The following is an 18,650-nucleotide window of genomic DNA, read 5'->3' as shown; positions in this document are numbered from 1 at the left end:
GAACAGAGATTTCCTTTGGGGAATGCCAGCGCCAGACACTTTACTATCAAAAACATTGAAATTTTGGACTGGGTCCCTCTTTGCTATGGGTCTGTTCTGTGTATTGTATATGCTTTGCTGAATCCCTGGTCATCACAGCCTTGGCTCCAGGAATCCTCCAAGTGTGACAATCCAGTAAGTCTGCCAGCACGATCCAGTTTGCTGAGCGCTGATCTAAAGCAGTGAGATTCTGTGCTCGCTCCTGTAGCTGGCCCAGCTCTAGTCCCCAGAAATGTAGGATGGCATGCCCTTGATGGTAGCTAGGTGGTCAACTGGCTCCTGGAAAAGGGATGTTGGTGGTAACCAATATCGCTATATCCCACTTGGGAGCATGAGAGAGCTTCTGCCTACTGTGTTTTGTGTGTTGATGTCTTTGAGCACCTTGCTAGGAGTCCAGGAAATACATGCGCCCTGCCTCTTCCTTTTCTCCTCCCAAGTGCTTTTTCTGTACTGCTCAGTTACGCTTACACACCCTTCCTGAGCTTCTTGGCATGCACTTTCAAATGCTTGGTGTTGTGTTTTCCTTATGAACTTAGGCTGCAAGTTTAATGTGGTTCCAGCCTTTGTCTGATACATTATTCTAAAATAAAGAGGCAGAGCAGTGTGAAGAGTAAAGTCTTCCATGGACCTCACACTCAAGTGAGTAAGGGAGAGACTTTCATTTTTCTGATGGCATGCTGGGTGCGGTGCCTCCTCAGGTTTTCCCTCTAGAGTCTACCTCATTCCTGGTGTCAGCTTAGCCACTTGAGAGTCAGAGCTGGAAATGCAGGGGCCTGGGGTGAAAACAAAGGATGTTAGGCCATTAAATGAGTGCATCACTATTTTAGCATCTCCGCTTTTCCTCACACAGTGGAGCTCAGAAGTAACACACTGACAGGTGTTCATGGAGGCGAAAGAACGGCACCCCAGGGCCAGGAGGTATGGTGCCTTCTGCCAAGGCTGTGGGCTTCTGAGCCCACTCATGTCTACCCTCTGTTTATAACACAAGTCAAACACATGACAACAGCTATAGATCTGTCACATAGAATTGCCATTTGGAGTGCTTGATAGAAACATCCATTTCAGGAGCAATATGAACAGAAGAAAGAGCTGATGAGAGCTGATTCTTTGAGAAATTTTGGGGGACGTGATCTCTCCCAGAAGATTGGGTATAAGAAATAGCATCAAGGAGGCTGGTGCAGAGATTCTGGGGTGGGGAGCAACAGTTGGTGGCCTGAAAGCCAGGACTAAGGGAGAAGTCTGTAGAGGGGGTAAGCAGTGTGTGTGGTTGCTGGGAAGAGGGCACCTGCAGGCAGGAAACGTGGCTGCTGATGGAAGAAGTCGCTGGCATGTTCTCTGGGTGGAGCCCTGGGTCATGAAGAAGTACTTGCCAAAACCACACACTTCCTTACATTCCATAGCACAGTGATATCTATGGGGATATAAAGAAGCATGTGGCCTCGGGAAGCAGAGCTGTCGGAAGTAGTCATCATGTTGGAAGGCAAAGCCGCTTTGCATAGCTGAGAAATCTATGGGTCCCTGGGACCTGACTCCCAGAAAAACATCCTGGAGTAAGTTGCTTCGAGGACTAATCATGCTTGTTGGGAACACGTTTTCTCCTAAGCTCTTCAGTTGGCGACCAAGGGCCCCAAGCCTCACTAGAGATTTCAGCCCAGTTATGGTCTAGTGACTCCGTTATCACTATTATTAACCAAGTTGCTGCTGTTGCAGGGTGGATTTTGAAATGATTCTGTTTTAATATCTGGAACCTCCCCCCCCCCCCTTAGAACATTAAAACAAGGAGTGACTCCATACACGCAGAAACTGCTCGGCTTAGATGCTGGCTCAGGCACAACTGTGCTTCCTACTGTACGGGTGCTTGGTATGTGCTGACAGGCTGCAGCTGCCTGCAGAGCATTCCGACACAATTGTTCATTGTGGAAAGGATCTTTTTTGTTCAGCCTTTGCTGCCTGTGGCCTATCACCTGCCCCACAATCTGCGATGCCTGGGCTGTAGGAGAGCAATGGACACTGGCAGCTGTTGAACCATTCATGGTCTGGACTGGTCAGCCCAGCTGGGGAAAATTAAGGGTTTGGGCTTCGTGGCATAGACTTCTCTGCCAGGAAACAGAGAAGCAAGCTAAGATTAGAAGTAGGCCTCAGAGCAGGCTCATGGCACTGCCAGGGGTGCTTCATGTAACCAAAGAACAAAAAATGATGATAAGTAGCTTTTTTCTCCCTAGACCCATTTTCTGTGACAGGATCATTTTCAATGTTTCCATCTGCAAGTTCTTTGAATCCTCATGTCTATGTGAAGTAGTGCCCCCCCCCCTTTTCCTTTTCCATTTCTTTCTGGTTTTAGAGATGAGGAAGATGTGGCTTTAGTAATAAATTAATTTACTTATATGCCAATGGCAACTTCTTTAAAAAACTAACGAGATTAGAGGAACAGCCTTGGATCAGTTCAGGTTCTCTTCATGTGAGCTTGGTAGGTAAGAAGTGTTGAGAGGAGGGAAGGAAGGAAGGGAAGGAGGAAGGAAGATGTAAGGATTCTATATGCCATGTATTGTTATCCTTCTGCAGTTTTGAGCTTGGGGTACTGGTATTGACTGATTTAGAAACTGTGCTCTTTTCTTAGGTATGTAGGAAAGTGTCCTGGGCATCCTGGTCAAAACCATTCTGGTTGACATTGGGAATGATCCAGTAACTCAGTTAATCTAATCTAATCGCTGTTTAAGGGTCTGCTCTGAAAAGACATCATTCTTCCAGCATCAAGCACAAGCTTTATATACGTGAGCATACAGCTGAGCTTCCTGCACGTCTGGAGGAGTGTTCCATCCAAAGCATAGTGTCAGGGACTGATGGCCCTGGAGGGGCTGCTCAGTCAAAGGAGATGTTGTTATGACTTTGAGAAAAGTAACAATGTCTCATCTCCCCAGAGAGACAGAGTCCTTACCAGCAGGGCCAATCTTCATCTTAACTCATTAAATTTGTCACATTAGAATCCTCTAAAGTGTTTGGCATGTGTGCTGTCAGAAGTGGAGGTCTGCAGAGCCAAGTGGGGTCACTCGCTGTGTTTCCTGTTCCTAAGAACTCTAAGGGCCAGCTTTATGAGACTTAACTATTCATGAGGCTGACGGTGGTGAGTTCATGTAGGAACACGAATAAAGATTTCCCAGAAGAATATTTGGGATAACCTGGGAGTGTAACCATTACTGAAGATTGTGTTTACCATTTGGGTGTGAATTATTTGGTTTTCGTTAAGCACAAACCCATATGGTTAAACTGTCACATAAAAGTTCACTGTAAAATCTTCTGGAAAAAATTAAAAATGCTAATAACCAATACCTCTACAGTTTATGACTCCAGGAAGCTGACATCTTTACTCATTTAGAATACACAGAAAATTTTGAGAGTCAAGAGGAAGTTGGAAGTAGGATTCTACAATTAAAGACTCATCTAAATTCTTGTTGCCCTCTGTTGGCCAATCTAACTTAGGATTAAGGAGGGACCTTCATAAGATGGATTTGAAAATGTTGTGAATGGCACAACAAAGAAACAGCAACAAAACCAATACCTCCTAGACAGGAAAAATTGTAGGATGGGGAACATGAAGACACATGCTTCTCTGGGATTGGCACAGGGCATTTTGAGTGTCTCCAGATCATTTAATTAGGTTCTATCTGCCTGAATCTTCTGCCTGTAATAGGTGGTGTTGAAAATAATTGTGAGACATGGCATGTCTTGTAGACACTTGCACACTGTGTAGTATTGGCAAGATCCCCAACATTCTCCTCACCTCTACCCCAGACCCCAGGACACTTATCTGAAAGTAGTAATTATGTAACCCCATCTGCCCACCAAAAGGTGGTTGAAAATTCATGAGCTGACACGTGTGAAAGTCTTGAGTTTCTTAAGAGAACAGGTTAATGGCAATATAAAATGTCACTCAGCATGTTACTGGAAACAAGATTTATTCCCCATCACCCACCTCTGTCCCACAATTAAGTAATTCTTAAAAGCCTCCTTTTCTAAACTGCTCTTTGTTCCTAAGAAGCAAGTGGCATAGAAAACCGTTAGCAACAGTGACTGTAGTGTCAAAATCACAAAATCACAAACACAATCACAACAACATGGTTCTTGTTCTATTTTGTTTCCTTTTTTTTTTTTTTTTAAACTGAGCCAAATGTTTGTATAGTTGAACACAAATAATATGCAAACACTGACTTACAGAGACAGGGATGGTCTTTGGAACATCTCTGAGATTTGGGAAAAATCAGGGATAGGTTGAGACAAGGAGAAGACCAGATCATAGACCAACATGCAGCTGTAATCTTCAGGACTATTGGGTGCAGGGTGTGTGAGGATGGTGACTATGTCTTGATCATCTTTGGTCTTGAGTAAGCTACCAAACGTTTTTGAGCCTCAGTTTCCTGATTTTTAAAGTGGGAATAATAATGCTTATTGAACAAGAAACTTCAATGAGAGATATTTGGAGGGTATAAAGTGCCGTGAGCTTAGCATTAGTTTAATAAATGGTTTTATTATTAATAACTGTAGTATTTAATGTGTTACTAATGTAGTGACTAAGTCTACACACTATGTGACAGTCTTTATGCCTGACCTACTTAAAAGAATTCAATTAGCATAAAATTATTTTTTATATATGGAGTTACTCATAAGTATTTAAGAAAGCTTGACTATTATTAGATGTTCTCCTACGAATTCTGGTCTGCCTTAAAAAAACCCTTAAAACATTTTCATGTGTCTGAAGAGAAGTTGAGAGGAAGGATCTTCATCCATGCAATTTCTAACAAGAATCATTCTGAATACTAGGTTTCCAGTCTCACTTTGGGGACCTTTACAAGTGACTTATCTGGTAAGATGCTGGGATGGTCCCTTTGTTGACTGCAAGGCATTTGCTCTCTGATGGTACATCTGACTTTAGATGGTCAGCCCTGTACTGGGTGAGAAGAGCAAACCTGGACCACGCAGATTGTATTTCCAGTGAAGGCAGAGTTGCATTCCCAGTTCCTTCTCTGAGCCCAGGCGGGCACTGGGATGGAAGTGGTTTTCTTTCATGGGGTCTGACTCTATTCATGCCTGCAGGAAGAGTGCCCTACATGGAGGCCTCATTCCAATGTCTGATGACTTTTGCCTTGCACTCTGGCATCTACTCCTTGTGATCTTAGTGGCTATTCATGAAACACAAGCCGTTCTAGAGTCTCACAGTCATTTGGGACTGTCATCAAGCTGAGGGGGTAGGAAACATGTCAGAACCCCCTTTCTCTAAGGCAAGTGTGAGGTGATAGTATTCTCCTTTTCTGGGGGCTCAGCCAGGAAGTCTTGCTATTTTTAGAGCATTGACCATTTCTGAATGTTGATTCACTCATGGGTATGAATCCCTGTTTAACTCCCCAGGAGAGTGCAGGGCAGGGGCGTCTCCAAGAGCCTACCTTCTCTTCCTCCAGACATTCTGCTTAGAACATGGTAGTGTTGGTGGCATTACACTAACCTGTTGTTGTCCTTGCCTGCGTCTCACCCAGGTAACTCAGAGCTGGAACTTTAGGGGAGGACAGGGCAAAGGGATGAGAAGAAGCCATATGAAAGCTGTGTCTTAGAATCTTTAAGTTTACACCATAATTTTAAAAATTTAAAAAATGTTCTCAAGCAGAAAGGGAAGTGGACACAAAGCCCCACTTCTAAACCAAGAAGCTGTTTGCAGCTGACTCCTGTTGGGAGGGGACATCAGTTTCCCCCAAAGTGGCATTGGTTATATCAACCGCCAACTCCAGGGCAGCCCCACGCTCAGGAGCAGTTGGCCAACACAAAACTGACACCACAGTGTGTGTGTGTGTGTGTGTGTGTGTGTGTGTGTGTGTGTGTGTGTTTGCCTTCTTTGTTTTTGTTTTTGTTGATTGAGTAGGTAGGGGGATGGGGAGGATCTGAGAGGAGCTGAGGGAGAGGAGAGAATATAATCAAAATATAGTGCATAAATAAAAAAAAAACAATAAATGAACAAAACAAACCCCTATCTCAAACATGTTAATGAATTTGGGGCAGAAAGTGGTTCGGGTCCATAGTGAAATCATGCGGCAGGTAAATTGTGGGTATAACTTGATTTTTTTCCCTCTGACCCAAAGCACACATCTGTTCTTATATGCTAACATTTCCCAGGCTTGCTGATTGAGAGTGCGGCTGAGACACTACACTCCGAGAAAGCCTTGGAATCAGAACCTCTAGGCTGGCTGGGGAGCACATTGTTGAAGGACAGTCGGGCAACCACACCCATTTTGTTGTGTTGCAAGAGTTAGGGAGACTTTGAAAAACACTGATCTGGTAATAAACAAGGAGAGACTGGATTCTAAAGTCATGAAATTACTACTATTGCAAACCCTGCACTTCAAGACAATGGAAGGAAACTTCAGTCTGGTTTAATGAAGATTCTGCACACAGGGTGATAAATGGGTAGACTCTGAAACACCATGGCCCTCTTCACAAAAAGTGCTTAACGTATTGCTAACAGAAGGGCTACACAGACCCCTAGTGAGTTATCTTCCCCGTGTTCCCAGTACTCAGTTCTTACTGGGAATCTCTGCCCACCCTATTGCCCCTTTTTGCTCATCTTCAGAGGTAATTTTTTTTTTTTTTTTGAGACATAGTTTTGCTATGTATCCCAAATAGGTCCTAAAGGGCCAGCTCTCTATTTCAGCTTCCCACGTTTCTCATTCCATAAAACACTTTCTTGACCAATTTTTTTCTTCTTCATTAATGTTCGTAATTGGTCATATTGTATATCACACACGACCTTGGGTTGTACTCTAATTCCCTGTATACTTGAGAAGCACACACGTCTCCCTCCTAGATGGCTGGCATTCTGATGGCTTCATGTTTTGATTTCTCAATCTGTCTTTTATGGCCTAACTCTACAGCAAGAATGAAGCAGATAAAATTTCCACCAATCCAGTGAAGCAATATGTGTGTAGATGCTCTTCTAAGCATGGCAACAAGTAACTTCTATTAGGAACACTCCTACTTTTTTATAGATGAAAGAAACGAGCAGCTGGAACACAGAGAGTGCTGTTTGTGTTGAAAAGTCTCCTTTAGGATATTTGGCCCTGAAGGCAATCTCATCATACCTATAAAGAAATCTGAATACAGTCAATTCAGGAAACAGCACCTTTAAAAATCACCACTTTCTAATTCAGTGTGTCATAGTCTCCTGGTCACACCTCTTAAACATGAATGGCCAAGTCCCACTCTCAGAATTCCTGATTTGGGAAGTTCAGGGTAGGATCTGGAAGCAGCAACTACAGTATGTATCTGAGGAATTATTGATGTTGCTGGTCTGGGAACCGCAGTGAGAAACTACTGTGTCAGTGTTTCTGATCCTGTACAGGTCAAGGACAAGGGAATGACCCTACATTCTGACCTCTTACAAATGAGGGGATAGGCAGGGAGAAAAGCCATTGGAAGCCAGGAAAGTGTGAACTGTCTCAAAGATGTGCTTGGACTCCAAGACTTAGAGGTTCTTGTAACAGTGAGGATCCAGCCAGCCAACACACCAAAGAAAGGGGAGGTTACTAAGTGTTTTGACTTGAGTTGTTGTGTGTTACTTGAAATGAACACTTTGTGCCAATGTTTATTAGTAAGTTTGGTGGGGCTTGGTGAAGGATAGGTTCAAAAGGAGTTAATAGTTATTCTTGAGAAGGTAGCTCAGCAGGGCACTGGCTCACATGCCCTCATGTGGTATTTGTAAAGGGATTACAATGATAATATATAGTATAATAATGTAATAATACACAATAACAGCAAACACCATTAGTTCCAAGTCTCTCTCTTTCTCTTTCTCTCTCCCACCCACTCCTTTTCTCCAAGTCACTAAAGCAAAGGACTAACAGTTGCTTAAAGTTCAAAGGGCAAGTCAGGACACTGAGTTCTGCTCCAAGCCTTCCAAAAAACTACATGGCTCAGGGATAAATTTTCTTAGCTTTAAAAACATTGTATTAGTCCACATTGTCTTAGTGGGGATGTCTATGGTTTCATCCAAAACTCAGCCCCGTGGAGTGATGGGATATTTGAGATACATTCATTACACACACACACACACACACACACACACACACACACACACTCACACACACACACACACACTTCTTTTGAATTCTTTGGGGAAAAAAATCAATGTAAATTTAAAACATTTTCTAAGCCACTCAAAAGGCATGCTACAAATGCAAGGTCACATGATGCTGAGTTCTTATCCCTCACACCTAATACCCTATCCTTTAGCTCTTCCTGAGGTAATGTGCCAGCCCCTTGGATGGCTATGAAGGAATCTCTCCCCACAGGTAGATTCAGGAATGAGGACCTTTCACTGTTCCTGGATGTCTCCTGGCCCACATCCTCCTGTTTGGGGCTTTGCTTCAAGCCTCTACACACTGAAGCAAGCCCCACTTCAGTACCAGCCAACAAGTCATCCACATGCACCACCCCCGCAGGTGGAGGCCCCATCTCTCCTTCCCCCTTCCCCACTGGTTTGAGATGCAGAACTCCGGGGGAGGGAGGTTCACCTGCTTGTACAGTTCAGCCTTGCTGGCTTCACATAACAGAGGCGGATCACCCACAGGGCTTGCCAAAAATTCACAAACAAAGAAAGAAAGACAGCAGGGGAAGGCAGGAACAGCCAGGGGACAAAGAGGAGAAAGCAGCATGCAAAATCAGCTCAGTGACTTACCTGGGGAAAAGTTGCAGGCGGGTCCCTCCTCCTCTGTGGGCTGTCTTGCCCCGCAGGCTTCTGCACCCATTGAGGAGTGTAGAACATGGGTTGTTATTTATTTATTTCCAGAGCTGGCAGGGTTGGCTGGCATTTCTATGCCTTCCTGTCAGAAGCCTCTTAAGGAAACAGCAGCTGGTGAGCTCAGAAATGTCAGTCAGAATCTTGGCCTAGTTTGGGGCCTTGAAGATTCTTACAGAAAGTTAAAAAGGTTTCTGGGCCAGTGTCTCCTTTGGGTTTTCCCTTGCCTGCTTCTCACCTTCTCCATCTATTTTTTTCTTTTCTTTCCTCCCCTCCCAACCCCCGCCGTAGCTAGCTACTTAAATTGCCTGCTCCTGTCTTTCAGATGGCCCCCTCTTGGGGTAAAGCTGTGGCTCTTCTTCCTGCCCAGCTGAACAGTCTGGTGACTTTCTGACAATTGGATGGCCGTACTTGCACGTGTTTCTTATTTCACCTCTGGACTGATTCCTTTCCCTCTCTCCTCATTTCCTTTCACTCTTACCTCGATACTGCTGTCCTTCCAGTCCCTCACAGAGAAACCAAGTTATTTCCTTCCCTCATATTTGCTGTCCTCAGCAGCTTCTCACTTAACCCTTTATGCCCTGGGCCTCTTTCTCTTTCATTTCTTCTAGCTATCATCTGTTCTAGCTTTACCTCTGCCTCTGAGTTGTACTCCGTCCATGTGTTCTGAGTTCGGGTTTGCCCTCTCCTCTCCTCTCCTCTCCTCTCCTCTCCTCTCCTCTCCTCTCCTCTCCTCTCTTTTCTCTTCTCCTTTCTCCAGTCTTTTTCCTGCCCCTCTGTCTCCACTCCCCTCTCTCTCCTCTTTCTCTCTTCTCCCTCCAGGTCAGTCTCATGCCCTCCTTCATCTAGTCTCCGCTGTTCCTAGGCAAGGCTCTTCCTTTTTGTACTCTCCAGCCCTCTGCCCACCCCCAGCTCACTCTCCCACCTGTCTGTGTCTTTTAAGGACCGTGATCATGTCCCTGCCTTCTGTCCACCTCAATCACTCCAGTGACGGGCTTCTGAAAGCTGTTAAATTACACCTCTTCAGCTGTCCCATAGCAAAGAGAAATGTCCTTGGCTAAATACCCTTTTTTCAAATAGGCAAGTCCATACTAATGTTCCTATTTATAGAATGTACTAAAATGATACATGGATTGTTTTAAAGAGTAAGAACATACTTTTTAAAAATAAGTGAATCATCATCTTTTAGTTTGCATCAATATATACATACCACTTGAAATGCAGATTCTTTTAGCTTGTCTGAAACTTATTTCACATGTTTGTCTGGTGGGGGGGTGGTTTTTGCAGAAAATAGAGTAGTTTGGGGAGTAGATACTCAACAGCATGTAACTGGTGCGTGCTTGCCAGAGTGCTGTGTACCTTATTAGACACCAGAACTGGAAAGAAGTATCTATGCCCTTGAGAGACATCCCAATTCTTTTAGGGATGGAACCTGAATCTAGGGACATATATGTAATAGAACGTAACTGTAGACTGATGGTCCAGAGTGAGTACTGCTGGTATTCAAAGCCAGGTAGTCAGAGCTTCATAGGTGAGGGTGGGTTTCAGTTGGGTGCTGAGGAATAGAGAGGGCTAGTGCACATGGTTAGAGTTGTGAAGGGCTCGCTCAGAGGAGGAAACAGTCTGGGCAAAGGTTCAGAGACAGAACATGCTGAAAGAATAGCCATTCTAGGTACATAGGCTTATGGTAGGAGATGTCAAGTTTTTAAGAGTCCCTAGAGAGCAGGCATTCATGGGTTATCTTTATGTAAAAATAACACTATAGGTTGGCATGGCTTCTGCAACATAAGTGAACATGAATTTGGATTTTAATCATGATTATATGGACTTACATGGTCTGGAATTTGTTGTTAATGAACAATCTGAGAGAAGCAGACATTTCTCTCCACTCACCAAAGCATTACAATTAGTTATCTTAAGATCTGCTGTTATAAATGTAGAAACGTCTAGTCTTACCTATTTCTAGCCTATTAGGGGTTCCATCTCTCTTACACAGAATACAATTTAGTCAAGATAGTTTACAGTTAGCTTAGATTTCAACCTGGCTGGAACATGCATTTGTTATGAGTCTATGGATGCTTTAACATGCTACAATACTGTCTTAAAATTCATTGTATATATGTTCAAGAAAGTCTAGAATTCGCAACACTGAAAATTCTTGGGTGTCAAATTTATTTCTTTGTTTCACTTTTTGTCTCTAACATGATACACCTGTACATATCAGGCCCCCAGTAAATGCTTAAGGTCACATGGAATCAAGAACTTTCTACAACTTTACTGCAACATATAATACCAATAGGAACTACCAGTAGGACAACAGCCTCTTTAAAACACATCCACCCACTAGTTCTTCTGAGTCAGAGTCAAAAGAAAGAATTGATATTTATTTAACCACATGTCTTTCTATAAGTTTACACTTCACACTTGAAGCTAAGAAGTGAGACTTCAGGACCACCTGAGGTGGATAGGTCAGAGAGATGTTGATATTGAGACTTGGAAGATGGGACATGAAAGCCACTTAGTGGCAAGGGACTTGCGGAGTGCACAAACATACTCTGGGGTGAAAGCAAGTCTTAGGTGTTCTAATCCAGTTTGCCTTTTTTTTTTCAGTAGGTTTTAGGGCAGAGACCCTGACTTTCCCAGGTGAAGAATCATGATTGTTTTTCCTACAGTCTCAAATAATTTTGTTTTGAACGATGCAGGTTCTGGAGTGAAAATGTGACAGTTTGGGTTGGTGCTCCTCCTGAGGTTTTCCTAATGAGAGTTCTTTCCTTTAGGAAAGTCGGGAAACAGGGTAAAATTAGAACCAGTCTCAGAGACTTCAAGACAATCCTCTCAGCTGTCCCTGTTACTGTATGAGGGATCCAAGACCAGATGGAACATTCCCATGGTCACAGAACCAGTGTCTCATGATTCCTAAATCTCATGATTGTGGAGTAAAGCTGCTTTGAAGGACATTTTTCTTCCTTAGTCTTCACCATGAAGCAGTGGCCATGAAGAGAACATTCAGGAGGATATACTCCCTCTTCAAGCTCTTCAGTAGTAAGTGGAAACCGGGCTGGGGGAAGGAGCGACAGCTGTCGGACACTGTCTTGATGTTTTGTAGCAGGCTCAGCTGCTGAATTTCATAGGGGTGACCATAATAATACAGATGAACTCATAGGATGGTAATAATAAATCCTTTGAGATGCTGCCAGGCCTGCGCACTGCAGGCTTCAGATGCCAGGGGACAGCTGCTTGGCTAAATGTGGTCCCCAGTTGTCAAGGAGAGACCCACCCTGTTATAGGAGAAACAAATCAACAAGATGTGCACGACACATGGGGACAGAGCCACAGGGAGGGGAGGGAGTCAAGTTAGACCTTGTCTCTGTCCTTATGGAGCTAGCCATTGCGAATGTGTTCAGATCTTCAAACTGTGACTCCATGAATTGGTTTCAATAAATAAGGGATCAAAAAATTATCATGTGCCCTAGGTGCTTCTAGCCAAATAATTTCCAGTTGTCAGACACCTGTAAAGGTAGTGGTAGCAATAAACTTGTGATTTCCCCCCCCCCCCCTAAGATAACTGAGTTTCCTTAAATCTAGAACAAAGGACTTCTGGTATCTACCACATGATTGCCAGAAAACTGCTGAATTTTTACCTTACATTCTTCTTCTAAAATGTAGAGGTGAATAGATAATAATGTGATGACCTCCCCATTACATTTGTTTGGTGGATTAAAGAAGTACCTTATTTAGTTTCCAATTTGTTTTAATTGTCCTTTCCAAGGTAAGCCTGCACAGTGTGTTGCAGAGGGCAGAGCAGCTTTGGTTTGGTAAAGGTAGATTCAGCACTGGTGAAGTTTGTCCAAGGGTGTGGTGGGCTCACTCGCAGTAATTTTAGATCAGGCTTTTCCTTTTGCAGAAAGGAAATTGAGTCTAAGAGTCAAAGTGTGTGTGTGTGTGTGTGTGTGTGTGTGTGTGTGTGTGTGTGTGTGTGCATGCGTGCGTGACCAGGTGAGATCAAACAGCACGATTATGAGACATATCTGTTGCTAGCCTAATTTGAGAGAAAGTTTCTTTAAAACCCCATTGCTACAGGAGGTGCTGGGGAGGCAGAACTCCTACTGTGGTTGAGGAGAGTAGACATGAGGTATTCTGAGAGGAGATTTCCAGTAGGAACTAGTTTAGAAGCACATCAAAGGCAAATCGCTTGTAGCTATTTGGGGAATAGACATAAAGAAATGAAACCTCCTTTTGCTAAAGGTGCCCTTAAATCAGCCTAGAAACTACCCCAATTGATGGGTTTTCCTTCCTCCCTCTTCCCATTTCCTCTTCTTCTGTTATCTTTTGGGGCTGTTAAGAATTTAAAAGAGATTGGAAGGTGAGTCAATTTCTCTTTAGCTTAGGAAGCAATGTTAAAGCAAAATTGATTACCAGCCTTTCAATGTTCCCCCTCAATATAACAAAGCCCATGTGATTTCAAAGCAGCAAGAGGGTTTAATTAGATACAAGGGGAGCTAAGTTTATGAGGACCCTAGCCTGAGACAGCTCCATGCTTTCACAGTTTGTTCTTGGTTACGCTTTACAAAACTCTTTAGGTTTCATAGAAGAGCTAAACTCAATTGGGGGCAGGGAGGATCATCTTGTCTTTCAAATTCTGTGACATTCTTGTGTATCCAGATTAATATTTTTAGAAATGTAGAATACATCATATTTGTGTACTACTTAAATTTGTTTTTAAACTGATTATTTGTATTTATAGGTTTTTAAATTGTGATTATTAAAATGACATAATTTCTGGTATGTTGTAAATATTTGACATTTGCAATGTAAATGTTGACATTCATAGTTCAAATATCACACCTTTCTGCTGTGTAATGTTACTTTAATTATGTAAAGATGTGTTACATTTGTTTATGCTGTGGACTATTACTTTATGCAAAGGTTACTTTTGTTACTGCTGCATTTATTTAATTATGTAAAGATGTGTTGCTGTTTCACCTTGCCTGCTTAAGGCACTTGATTGGGCTAATAAAAAGCTGAACAGCCAATAGATAGGCAGTCAAGGGATAGGTGGGGCAGAGAGAATAAGTAGGGAGAGAGAAGAGAGGAAGAGGAGAGGAGGGAGAAAGAAAGGGAGACACCCAGGGCCAGCCAGGCAGCCAGGCAGCTGCCAGCCAGTCATAGAGTAGGACATACAGAAGGAAAGAAAGGTAAAAAGCCTTGAGGCAAAATGTAGGTGAAAAGAAACAGGTTAATTTAAGTTATAAGAGCTAGTGGGACAAGCATAAGATAAGGCAGAACACTCATAACTAGTAAGAAGTCTCTGTGTTGTGATTTGGGAGCTAGCTGGTGGCCTCCAAGAAAGCCTGATATACCATTCTTCAAAATCCATCCAATGCTACTCAATTAATAGCCATTTGGCCCTCCCTGTTACTCACAAGCTACTCTAAGCATGGGACTTTGCAATCTTTTTTTGTTTGTGTATGTTGTAGAATATTAAGAGGTGTTACATTTGTTTATGCTGTGGAATATTTGTCTAATGATGCAAAGATGTGTTGCATTCTTTTATGTTTCATTTGCTTAACTCTGTGAAGCTGTGGTACTTTGCTTGTCTAAAACTCCTGATGGTCTAATGAAGAGCTGAACGGCCAATAGTGAGGCAGAAGAAAGGGTGGGTGGGGCTGGCAGAGAGAACAAATGGGAGGAGAAATCTGGCAGAAAAAGAAGAGCGAGCAAGAGAACAAGGAGAGGAGGACGCTAGGGTCCAGCCCCACAGCCCCACAGCCCGTCATGGAGTAAGGGGGAAAGTAAGATTTACAGACGTAAGAAAAGGAAAAAGCCCAGAGGCAAAAGGTAGATGGGATAATTTAAAGTTAAGAAAAGCTGGCAAGAAACAAGTCAAACTAAGCCTGGGCATTTATAAGTAAGTATAAACCTCCATGTGTGATTTATCTGGGAGCTGGGTGTCAGACCCTGGCTCTTTCTATGGAAGAAACAGGTCCGTGAAAGGGAAGTTAGAAAAGGACAATGACCAACGAGAGGTGAGTTTTAGCTCTATGTGGTGAGAGCCAGGGATCTGAGGAGTGTGGGTGCCCTAGAACGTTTTATGTCCTGATGCTTCATAGAACATATTTGCTTACTCCAGTTCTCAGATATCTAGCCTAACAACTGAAAAGAAATACTGGCTTGGGGTCAGGCTGTGCAGAGAATGGTTGAGGAGCCCTGTGGCTATTTTTGTGGTAGCTTTGGCTGACTTCTCCCATGTTAAAACCAGAGTAATATTCTGTCTTCATAGGCTATGGTATTATGACACGTAGCTACTGTTCTTGTGCACAGAGTGGTAAAATAAGTTCCCTCTAATGGGCTCTGTCCTGAGGTCCAAAGCAGCAGGCCATTGAATCAAACTGTATGGAGTCTAGGGAACAGTTTATTACATTGTTCAATTGTAACTAAAAATTAACTGTATGTAAAACATCAGGTTAGACTCACCATCCCAATTATTTTCCTTTTAGTAACAAAGTGAGAGTTTCCCAAAATCACCAAACCCATCCAGGAGTCTTATCATATAAGAATAAACATATGTGTATCTTATTCATATTTAATACATGAAAAACATATACATATATTTGTAGAATGATTTGACCAGAGACTGTGCTAGTTATATTGTACAGAAAGTAGTTTGGCAGTCACTAACCCAGCTGGCAGAACCCATGTCAGTGGGATGCATGAGATGCCATTGGCAGCTGGTGCACTTATCTGTGACGATATGAAAGCCGTCCTCAGGACTCTTAGAAATGTTGGCGTAGGTAGGAGGCATTGTCAGGAGCTAAAGTTCTGCTGAGTGTGTAGTTAGGAGCAAGTGTTAGTGACACGGGTTAATGAATCCACATTTGCCACCACATTCCAATGTTCTGGAGGCCCTGTAGGAACTCAGGTTACATATTAAAATCTTAGCTCTCTGTGAGCAACAACTGGTGAAATCCTTTCTTTCTTTCTTTCTTTCTTTCTTTCTTTCTTTCTTTCTTTCTTTCTTCTTCTTCTTTTTTTTTTTTTTTTCTGATCAGCTGCCTATAGATTTACCACTCCTAGGTTCCCCTCCATAGAAGCCGTGGGCTGGGATTTCTATCTTGGCTATGGCTCTGGGGGTACCAAGTATTTTTTTTTTAACTGAACATAGATTCTTTTTTTCATATAATATATCCTAATTATAGCTTCCCCTTTCTCTACTCCTCTCAATTCCTTCCCCTCTCCCCTCCCATCAGATCCCCCCTTTCTGTCTCTAATTAGAAAAGAACAGGCTTCTAAGAGATAATAATCAAATAGAGCAAAATGAAGTATAGTTAAGATAAAAAAAAAAAAAAACAACTATCACCTTGAAGTTGGACAAGATAAACCAACAGAAGGAAAAGGCTCAAGAGAAGGCACAAGAATCAGAGACCCACTCCTTCCCACACTTACAAATCCCATGAAAACATTAAACTGTAAGCCGAGGACCTAGTTAGACCTGTGCAGGCCCTGTCTGTGCTACATTAGTCTCTGTGAATTCATATGAGTTCTGATTATGTTGATTTAGAAGGCCTTGCTTTCTTGATGTCCTCCATCCCCTCTGGCTCTTATGTTCTTTCTGCCTCCACTTCCTTGGGGATGAACCAAGTATTTTTAATACTTGATTTTCTTCCCCTCCAAAGCAAAACCAGGTCTATTATTTAGACTATCTGATGGACTAGTTGAGAAAGACCCTTGCTCCACCCTGGGGCCATCAGAAGGAGGGGAAGATGGGTCTTTACAGTGCTGGCAAGAAAATGGTGAGTGCAGGCAGCCTGGCTAGCTTCTTTCTGTGGATGGCAAGTGGCTTTCCATCCTACCTGTTTACCCAGTTTGGTCCTGACCTTTAAGACCAGGCCTGGAAAATTGCCTAGTTAATGTTTAAAACAAAAACTCATTAACAGAAGGAAATGTCCCCCAAAGCACTGAAGGCCTTCATGCTGTGATCCCCTGTGTTTCTCTTGGCATAGTAAACTAGATGTATAATCTCAAACACCCCATTCCTCCTAGTGAGAGGTCAGTTCCACTTTCAGCTTCAGCAAAGAATCTCATCAGCATTTATAACTTGAATAAAGCTTTCAGAGAAGAACTGTGCACATAAAGTTAGGGAGCACTACGAGAGACTAGTGAGCACAGACACCAGTGTGTGGCTTAAGTTCTTGGAACAGGAACCAGCTAGGTTGGCCTTGAAGTGGATTGTCGAACACGTGGATATTCACAATGGACCTGGTCACTGTGGTTTTGAGACAGGCTCCCTGTCTGATCTTTCATGATAAGACAATCATTAACTTGTATGAACCACACTGTGGGAATGTTTTGGAATTCTTCTTAAGTGTGGTCAACAAGAGAGCAAAGTAAATGTTTGGTGTCCTGCCTGTGTTCTGGAGAAAATGCAGTGAGGAGGGCATGGTGAGAATGGAAGAAAAAGTCTCTGGGGTGTCTATACCACTCCCCCCATTCTTTTAAACAAGCTTAAGAGTATCTTAGCCAAGCATCATAGCACATCTTCCCTTTCTCGGTCTGCTAAGGCTTTGGAGTGCATCTCTTTCAGGTTAATAACTATTAGGGCATGATAAGGCTTAACCCTGTAGGCAGTCAAATGAATGGCCATTAGAGGACTGTTACTATAGGTCATGTATTTTTTATAGACACTAGAGGGTAACTGTGTGCAATTTAGTTGCATAAAAGGGATGATGCGAAAATAGAAATTATTGTATGACTGAGGTATCCCACGTGATTAGAACACTCACTGTTCAATGAACGATTCTGCTTACATGACACATGTCTAGGATTCAGACACCCAAGTGCATCAGACAGTGGTTACACAGCGAACACGCTGCTTCAACCTCTTCCTTGACAAGGTTCAGTTTTGTCATGATGAAAGGATGTGGCCTGGGTATTCAAGCCACAGCCCTCCATTCCTATGCTCCATCAACACCTCTTATCCTAGTCTGCTTGTTTCCATTATAACAGACTTTTCACAGTGAAAAGAAATCAACTCAGTTTTAATGATGGCCAATTTCCTATTGCTAACATTACTTCTTCCCGCCTTAGGATAGCTCTCCCTGGTCAATACACACACCCCTCCAAATGGACATCACCTCCACAGTTTTAAAGGAAAAAAAAAGGAGAAATAACTTTATCATCTATCTGACTTTTGTTACTGGACACATGAATACCCTACATGTGAAGTCTCCTATGCTCCCTGTATCCAATTTTGAGGCTTTTGGGAGTTTAGATGTTTCTTGTATGTGTTCTGTTGGTTAAAAGATGTGATAGAGCTTTGTTTCACAGGGTACAGCAGTTGGCCCAGCTTGGGCTAGACTGATGGGTAAGACCCAGGATGGTAGAGAATGAGGAACAGGGACACAGAGGAAAGGTAACTTCTCTTCTTTGTTATCTGTGACTGTTTGATTTGACACATGTTCATTGCACACTGCCTCTGTGCTAGGCACTGTTGCTAGAAGCTGGGAATCCAGGGGTAACACAAAGCCTTGATTCCCATCTCCCCAAAGCTTACTTACAGTTTTCCAGAGAACCTGAGACAGATCTGTCTTGCTCCAGTGTGGCACCAAGAGGAGTCATGGCTAGCCAGGAGGCCCGTGGCAACCTGTGAATTCTTCCCAAAGAATCTCTAAATAGAAAGCTGAGTATGAAATTAGCCCGATGTAATCAAGATCCTGTGAACTCCTGGAGAGACTCGACCTGACCCAGGGAGAAGAATTAAGAAGGAAAACTAATGAAGTTTCAACCGGAATAGGAGAATCAGAGTGCATTTTGAAAACTCTCACAGTTCATGGTACAGCTG

The sequence above is a fragment of the Onychomys torridus genome, chromosome 18, assembly GCF_903995425.1.
Source record: "Onychomys torridus chromosome 18, mOncTor1.1, whole genome shotgun sequence".
NCBI classification, from domain to species: Eukaryota; Metazoa; Chordata; class Mammalia; order Rodentia; family Cricetidae; genus Onychomys; species Onychomys torridus.
This window is presented reverse-complemented; position numbering follows the sequence as displayed.